At 45.4% G+C, this 6100-nt stretch overlaps 1 long non-coding RNA gene across 2 annotated transcripts; it reads left to right on the top strand.

Moving 5' to 3' along the window:
* The first annotated feature begins 1087 nt into the window (after positions 1-1087).
* Positions 1088-3552, top strand: LOC117226792 (uncharacterized). Of its 2 annotated transcripts, XR_013033258.1 has the most exons (3): positions 1088-1405; positions 1810-2046; positions 2411-3552. It is a non-coding gene; the product is annotated as an uncharacterized LOC117226792 (long non-coding RNA). The 2 variants fall into 2 exon arrangements; XR_013033257.1 differs by having other exon boundaries at positions 1088-2046.
* Positions 3553-6100: the final 2548 nt, after the last annotated feature.

Genomic DNA, 6100 nt, shown 5'->3' with positions numbered 1-6100 from the left:
CGACCCCATTGTTTCGACATCGAACGCCAAAGAAGCTCGGTCCACGTATTTTCCTTTGACCCCCCGAGACGATTTTCGCGTTTTTCAATTAGCTATTATAATGCTGCTGCCGATATCGCATCGTGGAAACAAGAGAGAGAGAGAGAGAGAGAGAGAGAGAGAGAGAGAGAGAGAGAGAGAGAGAAAGGCGCAAACGATGCGCATTTCGCGAAATTGAAATCCGAAGCTGACTGTTTCAAATTATTTTTCTTTTTACCTTCGACGCAGCTCCGGCACTTTTTAACGTGCTGTCGCAATTATGCAGTTTAAATATGCATTGCGCGCATAAACGAGGTCCGTAAACCCTGCGAATTCATCGAGAATCGTGAAAAACGCGTTTCACGTCATCGAAACCTGCACGCGCTCTGCGAATGTATTTCGTCGACTTCTGAAACAGCTTCGTACTGCAACGATGCAATTGGAGGTGCATCGTAAGAACAAGCACCGCAGTTCATCGATCTCGCTTCGCGAGATTGAAATCTAAACCGGATTATTCGAAACACTTTCCTTTGACTTTTCAGCCACAATTTCTTTCGACGAGCTACCATAATCGCGCGACTCGAATCGCATCGCGAATGGTTAATGCGCCTCGACGCAATAACGAACGTTCCTCTTATTCAACCTCGCCGTTCCACGGCTGCTTCGCGTGACTGTGAAACAGATTTAAGACACAGTTTCAATCGCTCGCGCAAATAGAAACGAAATACAACATGGCCAGCCTTTAAAAGCGGTCTTTTAGCAGCCTCGAACGTGTCTCTGCTCTCGCGATTGTGTCTTCCTCGTGCGAAAGACGAACGAAGGTGGAAAAACTGCGCAGAATTGGTACCGCGTTCGTTAATATATGCGCAACATTGTGCATAATTATCTGCGCGTGGAAGAACGCGTTCGTTTCACCTGAATAATTGGCAGATGGCCTTCGCCTCTTCGTTCCTCGGATAATCTATGGGAGAACGTGACTGCACGCCGACCGGGGTTTTTTCTTGCGATTTCTGGAAACGAAGAAATAAGGAAAACCGATCGACATCGCGTTTATTTAAAGAGGAGCCTCGGGAAAACCGTCTCATTGCCGTACAGTGGCCGCGTCGACGAAGATGAACCGGCAGATCCGCTTTCCGTTCGTTGCCTTGTTGTTCGTTTTTGATCGCGAGTGGCTGTTTGGCACCCACGGAACAAACCAAGGATCGAGACCGCCCTTATAGTTCATAATTTTCGCACATTATTGAATTACTGGATCGCTCGTGTGCCGAAGGAAACGCATATGTCGACTCTGTTTCCGTAGAACTCTTCCGGTGTGCAGAAAAACGTAATCTTCGAACGGCCAATCGTAGAGTAGAATTTAGAGAACATTTCTGCCGGCTTCGCAAAGGTACTCGAAACTACTGGACACCATTTTACTACCGTACACGCGTCTCGCAACAATAAAACCACCGAACGATTTGCAGTTTTTATACACATATACATTCGAGCCGATACAATAATTAATAGATCGCGGTTTTTCTGTGAAATACAAAACTGACTGCAACGAAAAAAACGATATTTTTCTATGAAGGAAAAAATTTCATTCGGTAAAAAGAGAGGGGAAAAAATGATGCATTGTTTCTGAATACGATTTCGAGCGTGGCGGAAAAAAAACTGCGAATTTTTCGGTGGACCGCGAATTTGATGCACTTAACGGCGAGATCGAGTAGATTGCAGTTTCCAACAAGAATTTGGCGAAAGATTCGCCGTCGACCAGCGAGGATGCAATAAAAAACGGGTTCTCCGTTTAAGAGAGGATCCTCGAGGAGATCAGAGTTCGTGTTCGTTTGCCGCCTAACGGAAAGATGAAGCGCGCGGTGTTTTCTATAACAACTGTTCTCATTCTTCTGGCGGTTTGTTCGACGTCGTTGTGCGTCGAGCAACATATACTCGACATAATCCGACCACCTCTTCGCCCTTGTCCACCAGGACAGAAACAAATTTCTCCGAACGAGTGTCGACCGATTCTACATATTCCTTTTAATGACAGTAAGTAATCTCTTAGTCGCGACAAGTAATACAGTAATGTCTCTCTAATTGACGTTCAGATTGTGGACACGCAGAAAAATGGACAATTCGGGAAGAGGAGACACGATTATTCGAGTCTTGCGGTTCGTTTTCATAATTACGAATTGCTGCAAGACTCGAATAATCGTATCTCCTCTTCCCAAATTGTCCAGTTTTGTGCGCGATCCGAGCGTCAGTTAGGGAGACATTACTGTAACTTGCACGAATTTTTGGCGATGTTAGGCTTTGAAATCGCGTGCCGCTACTTTGCGTTTCGCGGCACAATTTTTCGCCAAATTGTTACCGATTCGAATTATTATAAATCGAATATTGTGTTTTGCTTCAGAGGGAAGAAGGACCTGACCGGAACTTTCCGAGGATAGCCTAGGGAAAATAATCGCCAAATGTCATTTTTTATCGATCATTTAAACAATTCCAAATGGACCGTTCGTTTCATTCGAAATTGCATCGTAGAAATAAGAGTATGCGTAAACACATTTTTGAATACTAAAACGCCAAGAAAATAGCCCCGACTATTTTTTTTCTCTGATTTTTTAGTCGGCCCGAGGCTTTTCTAATCAGTTTATTATAATCATGCGATCGAAGCTGCATCGTGCGAATAAAAGATGCGAACATTTCTTGGAACTGAAAAATATTTGTGCAAAGGAAAAATCGGCTACCGAGAAGAAGTCTGCTTTAAATATTGTTCTTCGACTCTCCGAGGACAATTTCAACGCTGTCCCGAGAAACACTGCTGCAGCAACGCGATCGAAATTGCATCATGCAAATAAAGGAGACGCATAATAAGCGCATTGTACGAAAGCGAAGCACGCCATTCGGCGAAAATCGAGCGTTGAAATCGAAAAGTGGCGGAATAGTATAAACAAAAGCCGATCCGATATCGGAATAGTTTAGTCCGAACTAATTAAAGCCAGTGTATTCTGTCGTCCTATTAACACAGCGAAGCTCCGGTAATTTAACTTTGTTCCTTTACCAGCACGAAACAAAGTTCGATTAAATTTCATATTACGGATCTCTTTAATAAGGATTAAAACCTGCTGAAAATCGCGAGGGCCGGGGCATTCGTTTGTTTTAATTGGACATCGTTCCATGAAAGTGTAATTAGCGATTAAGACAGGCGATTTTTCATACTCCGTGCCGCGCGGCCCGAATTCAAATATTTTAAGACAGCGACGACGTTCGAATCGGAATGCTTCGGGACAGGAAGTCGGATTTCCACAATTTTTTAATTGGACCGACTGCGCTAATTATTCTTATTATTCTCATGCGGAACAATTCCGCGGACTCATTCAAATACGATAACATTATCTTCGGTAACAATATAGACATTTCTTAATTCGAGGATCCGATCGGAGAGCGTCGAACATACGATGTACCAGGGAATTTGTAAAAATTATGCTACCACGCGTTGGCGCGAATAATTAAATCGTTTCAACTTTCTGCTAATAAATTCTTTCAAACTGTTTACATTTTTTCGATCGATACTGCACATCGAAAGCGTAAATACCGAAAAGTACCATTTTAAATCGTAGACGATGAATAAATATTTAATTTCACATCGTGCGTGTATTTTCCACGATGAAACGTTTTACTTGTTCGTCAAAAGTGGTACCTTGGACACTGAAATATTCCATTTACAGTAATGCCTCTCTAATCGACGCTCAGATTGTCCACGAAAATGGACAATTTTGGAAGAGGAGATACTATTGTTCGAGCCTTGTGACTCGTTTTTTATGCTGATCGATTGTCAACAACTATAAAAACGAGCTTCAAGGTTCGAACAATCGTATCTCCCTTTCCCAAACTGTCCATTTTTGTGCGGCAATCTGAGCGTCGATTAGGGAGGCATTACTGTACATTTCATTATCGAAACGAGCACGTGTCAATTTCGATGATCTGAAACGCAACAGAAAATCTGTCGTTCTTGCGACAATGAAAAGCGCAAAATCAAATATCTTGATCTCGAGAAAACGCGAGATAAGATATTTCCTTCCTTCCTTTTGTTGTCGCGACGACAGATTTTATTATCCCGTGTTTTCCCCGATGAAATGTTCTTACCTGAAACACTAGCTTACTTAAATTCGAACCAATCTGCCATTTAAAACGGTACCGGGAACACGTTCCCGGCCCGAAATATTCCAAAGTCCTGATCACGGCTGACCGGATTGGAACTCGGAATTTCGTTGGTATCGGGCAGCTTGCCGAAACTAAAATAAAAAGCCGACGTCCGACCGATGTCGTCGTCCGGCTGCAGCAGATGCTCCGCGCTTGTCCTGGAAGAATTGTCTAACAGTGGTTAATTGCTTGTTATTGCAAGGGTGGTAGCCGAACTGTGGAGGACGGTTCGGGGCGCCGGCGCCGGCGCCATCGGCGTCGGAGCAACCGATCCGTGCGCCTGCTGCTTTCATCGTGATAGCGTACTACTCGTCGAGGGGTTCGAACGGTAGGGGGTTAGGACAGCATACGCCGGCCGCTACCACGAGAGGGATGAATTATCGCGCCCGGTAACCGAGTCGAAACTTCTCAATTCCCATTAAGCGAGGCAGTCGACCAGAAACCGATAGGTTAGTTGGTGAACCTGCTGAGAATCCCCGGTGCTCAGACCACCGGCCAACTCGGTGACTACACATTGGTCTGATCGGGAACATCGGCAACCAGGCGCCAAGAGGACACCGCCCGCGCCCGGCCCGACCCGGCCCGCGCGCTCCGATCGTCTGCGATCCTCGCCGCGAACAACGCTAATAATAATATCGGGCTTATGTTGCAGTCCGCATACAGATGCCCCATTAGATCGTACAGCTCTCGGGCACAACCGGAGCGCAGTGTCGCGTCGCGTCGCGTCGTCGCGTTTCTTCATGTCCCGACCGAGCACATTCGCCAAAGTCGCGGCAATTTCTCGATTTATTCTCGGTCTTTCGAGCGATTAGGGCCGTTATACCAACGATATTGGAATTTTTCAGCGCGATCGGAATTCTTCGGCGCGATTATTCCTCATCGACCGCAGCGTGCGCCGCGCGGAACCTCTGAACCTGTTCGTTGCAACTTTGTTTCCGCGGGCCACAGCTCGGTCGTGTTTGCTACTTCGTTTCCAGGGGGGCGGGGGAGGGCGCGGTGTCGGTTTCGTGGCCACCCTGCTTTCCGACCCAATTTCGCTTTTTTTTCCACTCGCCGCTTTGTTTTCTTCGGCCGATCGGCCGAAGTCCGCGAACTTTGAATGCGGAAGCTCCGCAAAAATTCGAACTGCAGCCATTTTAATGAAGCAATCGTTATCCATTATCTGTTGCTCGCGCGTTGTCGCGTAAATAGATCGCTCATACCTTGTTGTATACGCGACACCGTGTAACGCGAATATTTAATCTAGGACTTTAACGAGATAACAGCTCTATTATCCGAACGAGCACGTATCGTCGTGTGCAAATAGATCGGAGGCGGCGCGATACCGCAATGTTTATCGCATAAATTTGTAATGATTTAATCTAGCGATTTCGTTCAATTGCGTTTCATTAAACCACCCTTCTATTATCCGAACGCGCGCTCCTGTTTCCGCTAGTTCGAATAACCGAGGCTCTGTTGCGGCGAATCCGTTGGCATAAGCGTCGATAACCGAATTAGCGCACACGTGAACGGTAATATGTATATATCGATTGAAGTTGAAAACGCAATTCTGTCAAATGTAATTCGAACGAATTTATGTACCACGTTTCTTTCGAAATTATTTGCACGGTTCGACGATTCTGCTCGCCGAAGATAAAGCGGCGAAAATGTATACAGTAATGTCTCCCTTACCGACGCTCGGGTTGTCTACAGAAATGGACAACTCGGGAAGAGGAGATACGATTATTCGAGCTTTGTAAAACTCGTTTTTTATAGTCGTTGACAATTCGTAACTATAAAAACGAACCGGAAGGCTCGAACAATCGTATCTTCTCTTCCCAAATTGTCCATTTTAGTGCACAATCTGAGCGTCAATTAGGGAGACATTACTGATGAAATATTCGGACAGCATTTAAGACAA

This window comes from Megalopta genalis, chromosome 5 (genome assembly GCF_051020955.1).
Source record: "Megalopta genalis isolate 19385.01 chromosome 5, iyMegGena1_principal, whole genome shotgun sequence".
Lineage (NCBI taxonomy): Eukaryota > Metazoa > Arthropoda > Insecta > Hymenoptera > Halictidae > Megalopta > Megalopta genalis.
This window is presented reverse-complemented; position numbering and strand designations above follow the sequence as displayed.